Genomic DNA, 12607 nt, shown 5'->3' on the forward strand with positions numbered 1-12607 from the left:
AAAAAATTTCACATTTGTATGGAAACACAAAAGACCCCGAATAGCCAGAGCAATCTTGAGAAAGAAAAACGGAGTTGGAGCAATCAGGCTCCTGGACTTCAGACTATACTACAAAGCTACAGTAATCAAGACAGTATGGTACTGGCACATAAACAGAAATATAGATCAGTGCAACAGGATAGAAAGCCCAGAGATAAACCCACACACATATGGTCACCTTATTTTTGATAAAGGAGGCAAGAATATACAATGGAGAAAAGACAGCCTCTACAATAAGTGGTGCTGGAAAAACTGGACAGCTACATGTAAAAGAATGAAATTAGAACACTCCCTTTAACACCATACACAAAAATAAACTCAATATGGATTAAAGACCTAAATGTAAGGCCAGACACTATAAAACTCTTAGAGGAAAACATAGGCAGAACACTCTATGACATAAATCACAGCAAGTTCCTTTTTGACCCACCTCCTAGAGAAAGGGAAATGAAAACAAAAGTAAACAAATGGGACCTAATGAAATTTAAAAGCTTCCGCACAGCAAAGGAAACCATAAACAAGACAAAAAGACAACCCTCAGAATGGGAGAAAATATTTGCAAACGAAGCAACTAACAAAGGATTAATCTCCAAAATTTACAAGCAGCTCATGTTGCTCAATATCAAAAAAACAACGCAGTCCAAAAATGGGCAGAAGACCTAAATAGACATTTCACCAAAGAAGATATACAGATTGCCAACAAACACATGAAAGGATGCTCAACATCACTAATCATCAGAGAAATGCAAATCAAAACTACAATGAGGTATCACCTCACACCAGTCAGAATGGCTATCATCAAAAAATCTACACACAATAAATGTTGGAGAGGGTGTGGAGAAAAGGGAACCCTCATGCAGTGTTGGTGGGAATGTAAATTGATACAGTCACTATGGAGAACAGTATGGAGGTTCCTTAAAAAACTAAAAATAGTACTACCATACAACCCAGCAATCCCACTACTGGGCATATACCCTGAGAAAACCATAATTCAAAAAGAGTCATGTACCACAATGTTCACTGCAGCACTATTGACAATAGCCAGGACATGGAAGCAACCTAAGTGTCCACCGACAGATGAATGGATAAAGAAGATGTGGCACACATATACAATGGAATATTACTCAGCCATGAAAGAAACGAAGTTGAGTTATTTGTAGTGAGGTTGATGGACCAGAGTCTGTCATACAGAGTGAAGTAAGTCAGAAAGAGAAAAACAAATACCTTACGTTAACACATATATATGGAAAGTATGCTCTTACACATTGGAAAAGAACAACCACCACAAAAAAAATCTATAAATATTAGCATAGAAAGATGTCCATGAAATATTTCAGGTTAAAAAATTTTATAGAAGAGTAGGTCTAATGTGATTTTATTTATCTAAAAGATATATCTGAGCTGATACATGTGTTTATTAGGTGTATCGAACAACTTCTGGAAAAGGATACAAGAAATCATAGCAATGGTCATGTCTGTGGAGTGAAATTAAGTGGAATTTTACTTTCTGCTTTATTTATGTCTAAAATGTATAGTATTTTATAATCAGCACATATTGTGTTTATAATCAGAAAAATAATACTAGTACATTGTGGGGAGAGAGAAAGAGGGACCCTGCGTCCCCTCCTCCCTAATGAAGGAGAGTCCATACCCCATCTTACTGGCTCCTCAGGAAGCACCGACACAAAGCCACTGAGCGAAAACCAGATAGTGCTGTGCAAACCTTGCTTTGTAAAGCTCCACACGCCTGAGCCTTGAGTCACAGCAGAGATTGGACTCTCTTTAAGGTCACTCTTATTGCCTCTGAAATAACTACTCCACATCTGGGAACAAGTAATACGTTTCCCCAAGGAAGCCCCTGTTTCCCAATCTTCACCCTAGTTTACCATCAGTTTTGTCTCTTGGCCTCTGATGGACCATCTGCTCAGCACGTCTCTTTCTCCTGTTAACAGCCCTCATCATTTTTAAACTGTCTTTAAGCCCAGATTCAGAGGCAAGGGCAACATGGTGTCCCCTAAGTCTCTGAAATAAGTCAGTTCCTGTAATCTTCTTCCTGTATCCCCTCTGTGAACATAAGCATCATTTGAGGTGTCATAATCATCATAACATCTTTGCCCTGAGAATCAATACTTTAAAGCAGGTACTTAGCTGAGGGTGCCTGGCAGGTCAATACAAGCCGAGGCTAAGCGGGACTTTGACAAAATGATTCCAAGGGGCAGAGTACGTCTGGGGCTTCACACACCCGAGGGTGATTCAGGAAACAGGTTTAAGATGCTGGGCTAGCAAGGAAAGACAGACTCTGCGTAATTACATTCATAGCTTGAATACTGTGTGTGTGGGTAATTAATAATCTATAAATGTCCCAAATGAGTGCATATATTGAGTTATTCCATCATTAAAAACAGTGGCAGTATTAATGTGGTTCCTCTGTAGGTTTCATTAACTGGACAGAGTGTCAAGTCAGGGTGGATTTATTTTCATTTCTTCCATTTACTCTTTATTTGGTTCTCTTCCATTGTTCATAAATAGAAGTGGTAATTATTGGAAGGGGAAAAAAAGCATTTCTCAGTTCTTTTGCTGGATAGGTGGAAATTATTTACCTACAATCATCTTGCCTAGTCTGCAGAGAACTAAGTGGAAAGAAACAATTAGGTGGAACATTTTGGATTTTAAAATACTTTGAAAAGTATCAAGGTCTAAATATTAGTGAGCTGTGGTTTTTCATCTTGCAGTGTGTATATCTGACCTCAAAGTGATCTTCAGTCTAGAGAAATCACTGTGCAGGGCAACTCAAAACTCCTAGCTTGCCCAGCTGTACATAACTTGAGAAAAGTTCTCCGTACCTAGGTCCCACCTCAGAGTACTACAGACTTCCCCAGCAACCCTGGGACAAGCACTCAGAAGGACCCAGGAAGTGAGGCTGGGTTCTAAGGAAAATGGAATATTCGACAGATGGATAGATAGGTGAAAGGACGGATGGATGAAGAGATGAATGAATGAGTAGAAAGAGATAGAGATAGGTAGGTAGGTAGGTAGATAGATAGACAGACAGACAGACAGATCAGTCGTTTCCTCCCTGCCTCACTCCACACCTGTGTATCCAAGCCAGGACCAGTGATATCTCCTGCTTCAGGAAAGAACCTTACTTCTCCCCAGGCCTGGGTCTTCTCTTGTCCTCTTGATTCCGTTTCCTCCTGTCCCCTCCCAAATCTGCTCCAATATCTATCCCCTCTCTACTGAATTTTAATCTCCCTCCACAAGATCTTCAGCCTACAAACATCTTCAATTCTCCCATGTGCTAATATACACACAAAATTCCCCCAACCAACTTCCCCTCGGGCTGAATTCCTTCATCCCCTCACAAGCTTCTTCTGGACAGAGTCCTCCACATCTTGCAGCCTCTTCGCAGTCACCTCCACCTCACCCCTCATCCCACTGCAAACTGTCATGCACCCTCCCCTCCACCACCCCTCTAAGGTCCACAGCCCCTTCCCCATCCCAAACTCCATGGCTTCCTCTCCCTTTAATATATGACCGCTTTACTTTGCCTTGAAACTTTCTCCTCCCCGATCTTCTATAATAGTTTACTCCTCCATTTCCACCTCTCCAACAATCTTTCTTGATTCATTCATTCTTTAATTTATTCAATAAATATTTATTGAGAACTTATTCTGTGCTAGGCACTGAACGAGATATGCAAGGAACACAAAATGACCCAGATCTTAACCTTACTCTCAAGAGCCTACAAAGAGATATGGTTGTATGAACAGATAAATTACAATAAAACATGGTAAATATCATCAATCATCCACTCATTGATGCAAAAATAACTATATGCCAAGCACTGTTCTATGTGCCAGGGATACAACTGTGAACAAAACTGATAAAAACTCTGCCTTTATTAAGTTTATTCTGAGAGGAAAAAAAAAAACTAAGTATATGAGTAAGAAATACAGTGTAGGTCAAAAAATCATGTTATGGAGAAAAATAAAGCAGGGGAGGAAAACAGGGGGAGTGCTGGGGGGAAGGCAGTTTTGCAGTTTTCAATGGAATAGTCAGGGAAAAGCTTACTAAGAAAGAGACATTTTCACAAAGATTTAAGTAGATGAGGGACTGAGATCCGTGGATATCTGAGGGAAATTATCCTAAGTAGTGAGAACAGCAAGCGCAAAGGCCCTGAGGTAGAAAATGAGGTCAGGAAAGTATGGTTGAGGAAGGGTAAACCATATAGCTTGTAGTCCATTCAAGGACTGTGAGTGAGATAGGAAACAACCAGACAGGTTGAACAAAGGAATAACATGATTTGAACTAGATGTTAAAAAGATTCCTCTAGCTACCATATATAAAAAAGGAACAGGGAAATCAGTTAGGAGGAGGCCACTGCAGTAATCTAGGGGAGAGTTGATGGTGACTTGGAGCATGGGGAGCAGTGGAACAGATATGAAATGGTTAGATTTGGGGTATTTTTTGAAGGCAGAACAGATCTAATGATGGATTGCAAGAAAGAGCTTCTCAGAGGTGGGGATACTCAGAGAATCCACAAAGTGCGCTACAATCAGGTTGGCCCATCTGTGGAGTCAGCCGCCTTCTGATGACAGCACTAGTCAAGGAAGACCTTTCTTGACCCCATCCCTCCTTTCCCTAGCCCCTCTCACCTTCTACCTTGAAACTGACCTGAAATTTTCATCTCAAAATAAGGAAGGAGGGTCATGATGCACATCGGAGACAAAGAAAAAAAGCCAGTCAGATCGCCTTTTGCCCAATGCCTGCAGCCAGCCTTGAGCAGGCCTGAGCTGGGGGAGAAGGAAAAGCACTGACCTTTAGTGAAATATACTGATTCTACTACTGGCCTGAGCTTCTGTTGACTGAAAGTGGTCAGAAAGCTACTAGAATTTGCCCTAAATTTTATCTTTCATTCAGGGGCAAGGAAGAATTAGCAAGGAATAAATGTAAAGGGGCAATTGAAGAAAAATAATAGTTATTTCATTGTTAAAAGTCATGTATGTGCCATGCAACACTGCTTTGGGAGATTAAGACTTAAATGGTCAACAACTGCTCTTTATGGCAAAGGCCAGTTAAAGAAGTAAACTTGTGTCCAGTTGATGATCTATACCACCAGCCCCAAGCAGAGCTTGCAGGAGCCCTTCTTTTAGGGTTAAACCTGCCATGAAAGGCAGGCCACTGAAAAAGCCCATCGCTTAGACACAAAACCGTTAGAAGCTGGTAGGAAAACAAAGGGTTTTGTGGTTGTTTTGTTTTGTTGGTGCTGCTTAAGGCTTTCAGAAGCAGAAATCCTGCACTAAATTTATGATTTAAATAGATTCTTCACAAGTGAAGATAATCCCTCATTTGACGTTTCTTCACTTGGTCGTTGTTTCCATACTGTTCATATTAAGCCTTGCCAGTTGATTTAGTCTTACCATAATGCACTTGTACCTTTGCTGTTTTGATTATTATCTCCTAGTTAAAGCTGACTTGGCACTTTCTTCCTGGGCCCTGACTTCCCCCAGCTTATAAATTTTATGAACAAATTACTTTTTATTTATCAACCTCTTTCTCTGCCCAGCAGTGAATTTTTTGGAAGGTTGGCAAACAAAGCACAAATACTACTTTTTAGATGAGGCATTCTAATGAGGAAAGCTATTGTCTTTGGGGGGAAATATAAGCCAAGATGGTGCTTTCTTTAAAATTATTGCATTACTTAGAAATAAAGAAATAAACACAATTTCAGAAATATAATATAAAGCAAAATATATGTAGTTGTAGTCCTCCAAAAAAACAGAATTAATTCCTTGGAAGAGGTATCTTGCCAGAATTTCACTTCTTCTGGTATATAGATTCTACGCTAGAATGTTCCCAGAAGAGTCATAATCCCCTAACCCCACCAAGTTATACCAAAAAAAATAACTTGGAAAGTTCATTACGATTTCAGAAGTGTCATCTGACTTACATCAGAGTGAGAGGCTGTCAAACTCAATGGACAGCATCCTCCACCAGCAATGCTTTGCAAAGATATTAAGGTCACCACAAGGGGGACAGGGTCAGTGTACATAAACAAACTCCATGCAAGAAGTGATCCAACATTTAGTGAGTACTTTCTCTATAAGTGACAATTTACATTTTTATTTCATTTAATCTTCACTGGCTATACAAAACAAGCACTGTTATCCCTACTTTGAGGAGAAAGACATTGGAGATCAGAGAAGCTGAGTGACTTGCCTGAGTTCACACAGTCAGTGTAGAGTCTGGATCTGAACCAAATCTATTTCTCTAAAATATAGCATTTTAATTTCAGATAACGCTTCTGAATGTCTCTTCCTTCCCATCAAAAATCTACTACCAATGCTTCTAAAAATCATTAAAATAGCTGATAGGCGGGTACAATAAATTCTAAAAGGCTGGAAGTCAAGACCTTAGGTAGTTGGATTTCTGGATGGTGGTTCTGGAGGTAAGAAGCATGGCCACGGTGCTCAGGAGTCAGGAGACTCCGGGTTCCTCCTCCATTTCTGCTTCTCCTGTTTACTCATCATCTCAACCACTCTCCTAAGCGCCCAGGAGGCCGACCCAAGCAGGATCACTTCCGCTCACAGAAAAGTAAACTGAGACACTCGATGGTCTGCATTTACACAGTGAATTCTATCCCAACTTCTTCATCACTAGACCATGATAAACCTGAACTAACCCATATCCAGAACTCCAAACTTCATGATTATTGTTGGCACTTGAACAACACCGGGGGTAGGGGGGCGGCTGTTGTTAGGGGCACCGATCCTCCGCTCGGTCAAAAATCCACATATAGGGGCTTCCCTGGTGGCACAGTGGTTAAGAATCCGCCTGCCAATGCAGGGGACACGGGTTCGAGCCCTGGTCCAGGTAGATCCCACATGCCGTGGAGCAACTAAGCCTATGCACCACAACTACTGAGACTGCACTCTAGAGCGCACAAGCCACAACTGCTGAGCCCGTGTGCCTAGAGCCCACGCTCCGCAACAAGAGAAGCCACCACAATGAGAAGCCTGCACACCTCAATGAAGAGTAGCCTCCACTCGCCGCCAACTAGAGAAAGCCCGCAGCAATGAAGACGCAATGCAGCCAAAAATAAATTAATTAATTAATTATTTTAAAAATCCACATATACAACCCTCCATGTCTGCAGTTCCTGCATATGCATGGTTCAGCATCCATGAATTCAACCCACCACTGATCATGTAGTACTGTAGTAGTACCTAGTGAAAAAATCCACATATAAGTGGACCCATGCCATTCAAACTTGTGTTGTTCCAGGGTCAACTGCATCTGGAACTAAAGAAATCCAGAACACAGAATGACCAATTACGTCTGTGGTTGCAAAAATGCCATCTGTCTTTAATAGACTAGGGGTAAAAATCCTGCAATTCTCAAAGATTACCAAAAAAAAATAAAAAATTCCCATGAAGCTAAAACAGTAGCTCTGGATGCTAAAATAATGTTTTTAATAGTGCCAAAATAACACCCCAATGTTCACTGCAGCACTATTTACAATAGCCAGGACATGGAAGCAACCTAAGTGTCCATCAACAGATGAATGGATCAAGAAGATGTGGTGCATATATACAATGGAATACTACTCAGCCATAAAAAAGAATAAATAATGCTGTTTGCAGCAACATGGATAGACAGAAGGTTATTATGCTAAGCAAAATAAGTCAGACAGAGAAAGATAAATACCATATGATATCACTATATGTGGAATCTACAACAGAAGCAGACTCACAGATTTAGAGGACAAACTAGTGGTTACCAATGTTGGGGGGAAGCAATATAGGGATAGAGGAGTGGGATGTAAAAACTGTTGGCTGTAAGACAGGCTAAGAGGATGTACTGTACAACACAGAGAATACAGCCTATATTTTGTAATAACTGTAAATGGAGTGTAACCTTTAAAAATTGTATAAAAATAAAATTAAATTCAAAATTTTAGGCCTTCCCTGGTGGCGCAGTGGTTGAGAGTCTGCCTGTCAATGCAGGGGACACGGGTTCGTGCCCCGGTCCGGGAAGATCCCACATGCCGCAGAGCGGCTGGGCCCGTGAGCCATGGCCTCTGAGCCTGCGCGTCCAGAGCCTGTGCTCCGCAACGGGAGAGGCCACAACAGTGAGAAGCCCGTGTACCGCAAAAAAAAAAAAAATTTTAACAAAAGACTGGGTGTCTTCAGCCCTCTATACAATTGTTTGAGTGCCCACTATCCTTAATAAGCCAAAGTCCATTGCTGTTGCTTCCAAACAAGAATTCTGACTGAATCAAAATCCAACTCCTAAAACACTTTCCTACACAACCCACCAACTTTCTTTAATGGATGGCCTACATCATAAAGAAAAGGTTCAATTATATTTCATATACTCCAATGACTAGTATATAGAGTATAGAATTTATTTTAGAAAATTTCCATTTAAAACAAAAAGTTGAGGGAAAAGGTTTTGTGACTTAAATCAAGTTATCCGAAACAACAATCATCCAAATACTTTATGCCAAGCTAGGCCAGGGTCTTGAGGTTTTACTGTGATGTGATGCATAATACAGTGTATAAGACATATTCCATATGAAAGAAATGCTCAGAAATGACCAGACAGCATATATGTGGCATGTGTTTTGTGTGTCCGTGCTGTGTGGGAAGCAGGAGAAGAGGTAGCAGAGGGAAAGGTATAAGAAGCAGAAGCAGGAAATGGTTATAAACACCTCCATTTTTTTTTGTTTGTTTGTTTTTTTGCGGTACGCAGGCCCCTCACCACTGTGGCCTCTCCCGTCGCGGAGCACAGCTCCGGACGCGCAGGCCCAGCGGCCATGGCTCACGGGCCCAGACGCTCCGCGGCATGTGGGATCCTCCCAGACCGGGGCACGAACCCGCGTCCCCTGCATCGGCAGGCGGACTCAACCACTGCGCCACCAGGGAAGCCCAACACCTCCATTTTTGATTTGAAGAATTTCCAATATTTCCAAATTCAAAACTCTGAAGTTTTGAATGTGACTTGTAATTACTGATAACTAATATTAGGGCCAGACTAGGCTGAGGCTTGGGAAAACGATTATGAAATGTCTCTTATTATAGTTTATACACAGTTTTTAAAAAGAAAAAAGTTTACCAACAGTAAATCATGTAGGACTAACTGAACCATTTACCCCAATTTGATTATGTCAAAACACCTGGAGTTCAAGGGTACCAAAAAACAACAAATGAAAAACACATAAGTTTTATGAACCTGTGTGTCTATAGCATATATAAACACACACACACTTTTTTTCCTTGTTTTACTACATTCAATTCTACTAGGCAGAGATCTAGAAACAAGAAAACCCTTGCTGCCTCTTCAAGCAATAGGAGTCTATAATATAATCTAGGGCATATAAGCTGCTCCAGTATTCAAGAAAAGTCCAGGGCTTCCCTGGTGGTGCAGTGGTTGAGAGTCCGCCTGCTGATGCAGGGGACACGGGTTTGTGCCCCGGTCTGGGAGGATCCCACATGCCGCGGAGCGGCTGGGCCCGTGAGCCATGGCCGCTGAGCCTGCGCGTCCGGAGCCTGTGCTCCGCAACGGGAAAGGCCACAACAGTGAGAGGCCCGCGTACCGCAAAAAAAAAGAAAAGAAAAGTCCATACCTCAAAAGGACCTCCGAGATCAGTTTGAAACAAAAGGAAAGGGAAGGCATTGAATAAAAAGGAAATGAAGGAAAGGTTGGAGAAAAATGTAAATTTCTTTGAGACAGAAGGCAAATCATAGTTGATGGCTGTTAAGACTGCTTCGACTGAATTCATTAATCGAATTGTTCAGAGTTCAATGTTGTTTGGTTTTTTGTTTTTGTTTTTTGCGGTACGCGGGCCTCTCACTGTTGTGGCCTCTACCGCCACCGAGCACAGGTCCCAGACGCGCAGGCCCAGCGGCCACGGCTCACGGGCCCAGCCGCGCCGCGGCACGTGGGATCCCCCCGGACCGGGGCACGAACCCGCGTCCCCTGCATCCGCAGGAGGACTCTCAACAACTGCGCCACCAGGGAAGCCCTCAATGGTGTTTTTTAAACAAACGATTTAATGTTTTTGATGGAACTGACCAGATAATTGATTAAATGGATGGTCAAGTCAAACAAAATAGTCCAAGCACATGGGCTACATGCAGCAAGAAAGCTCAAAGGAAAAGATCCTAAAAGTAGCAGAAAAACCGAATGAATTCAGGATGAAAAACAATGCAGAGAAAAAAGAAGAAGGCGAGTGATGGAACAATTGCTCCTGCGGGGATGTGAATTGTGTTGGGCAAATGAAGACTTCTGATTAGCTTCTGGCTGTGCTGTTAAGAAGGTAGAATTCTGCTGATCGCCTATGATTGCAGCAATTTTCAAAGCATCAGAATGTACACATGTACACATGATGAGTGAATGATGGGTTTGAGGGAGTGAATGAAGAAAAAGAGTCTGCAATATATTTGTAATGAAAAATGAAGGTGAAAACCAGCCATGAAACAATGCCACTAAATTTAAAAATGGGGCGACACAAGGGGCATCCTGCGGCCCCAAAAGGAAACACTCGAGGCAGCAATACATCGGCTGCCTGGAACAGAAAAGTACTCCCATGTCCTTTTCCAGCTATGTTTCAAAACAAACGCTTTGAAACAGTTAATTCTACCTTTTTTAATGAAACGTGTCACACAAAGATATTTTCTGGGGTGACGTCAAATTATGTGACACGGAGAGATTGTGGTATGACTGCTGCTGCTTTCCACTACCTGGCCCTATACACTGCACACTCCCCTATGCAGATCCATGCAAAATTTACCAGTTAACAGTCAATCAGCAAATATATACGGAGCACCTACTACGTGTCAAGCACTCTGGTGCTGGGATTACAGCCGTAAACAGAACAAACAAAAATCTCTGCTCTGGTGGAGCAAATATTCTAGTTAAGCGGGAAGAGAGACAGGCAAATAACACATGCAGGAGGTCAGATGGTCATAAATGCCATGGGGAAGGAGACAGCAGGAGTGGCATGGCTCTCCTGGAGCCATGGAGAGCCTTACTCCTGGGAGTAAGGAGTAAATTTAAAGTCATACACTTGAATGCAGGAGAGTGACGGGCTGAAAGATGACCTTGGGTCCTAGGTTTCTTTGATTTTTTTAATTGTGGTAAATACACAGATCATAAAACTTATCATCTTTACCATTTTTAAGTGTACAGGTCAGTAGTGTTAAGCACATTCAGTGCTGTGCAACCAATCTCCAAAACTCTTCACCCTGCAGAACTAAAACTCTCTTTCCATTAAACAAATCCCCAGACCTCCATCCTCCCAGGCCCTGGTGACCACCATTCTACTTTCTGTCGCTATGAATTTGATTACTCTAGGTACCTCGAACAAGAGGAATCATACAGTATTAGTCTGGTTCTGGGCCTCTTGTAGTGACTAAGGGAAACCACAATGAAGTATGTGATGAGACTAGTCCTGAGGATCTCAAGATAAAAAGTGGGGAGATTCTGTATGTTGGAGGGACAGGTGACTAGGTGTCTGCCAGGACCACACAGAATTCTGGGGCCCCTCTTCATGCCCACCCATGTGCTGTTACCTGGAGCACTCACAGACCCTGGGCTCTCTTGGCTCCTGCAGATGGAGGTGTGGAAAGTCCAGGGAGCATCTTCTAACCAGAAGTAAGTGGGACTCTCAGGCTCCCTCTTGACTGCCCAGAAATGCGGCACTGAGAGGGCAGGCAAACTCTCACAGTACCCAGCACATGGAGTGCCCTCCTCCAATACGTTACACAGAGCACTTGGTCTGCTGTGCCGGTAAATAGTGCTGCACTAGCAGGCAGATCCGGTTCAAGTTCTGCCTCCTACAATAGATTCTTTGTGTCGTTGGGCATACCCCTTCGTTTCTCAAGGCCGAATTTTCCTCACCGTGAAAATGAGTTCTTTGTTCTTTGTCTATCTTCTCCACTAAAATGGAAGCTCCTGGACATCAGGACCTGTTTTGTTGATTGCTCTCTCCCCAGAAAGTAGAAACGTACCTGGTGCATAATATGGCACTCGGTAACTATTCCTAGAATGAATTCATGAACAAATGAGCCTCTGTTATCTGCTTAGCAAGGTGCTGAGCAACGTGGTGAAAATATCTAGAATACCTGAAACATTGAGAAAACAATGCAATTCCAAACTAAATGGTACTAACCACAGGCCTTACTTAGGACCACCCTGAGTTGCTATCGTGGATAAACAATTGGTAACTTAGATAACACTGAGAGAAATGTGGCTAGTCCATAAGAGTCACCACAGAAAGATGAGATTTAAGCTGGGCTCTAAAGGGCAGGTATGTCTGAGGAAGAAAGAAGAGGGAGAAAGTTCTCTTGGGTTGTTAAAAAATACATTCTAGGGACTTCCCTGGGGGTCCAGCAGTTAAGACTCCACACTCCCAAGGCAGGGGGCCCGGGTTCGATCCCTGGTCAGGGAACTAGATCCCGCATGCCCGATGCAACTAAAGATCCCGCGTGCCACAACAAAGATCCCACAGGCAGCAACTAAAGACCCGGGCACAGGCAAATAAATAAATAAATATTTTTTTTAA

This window comes from Grampus griseus (genome assembly GCF_964374135.1).
Source record: "Grampus griseus genome assembly, chromosome: 3".
NCBI lineage: Eukaryota > Metazoa > Chordata > Mammalia > Artiodactyla > Delphinidae > Grampus > Grampus griseus.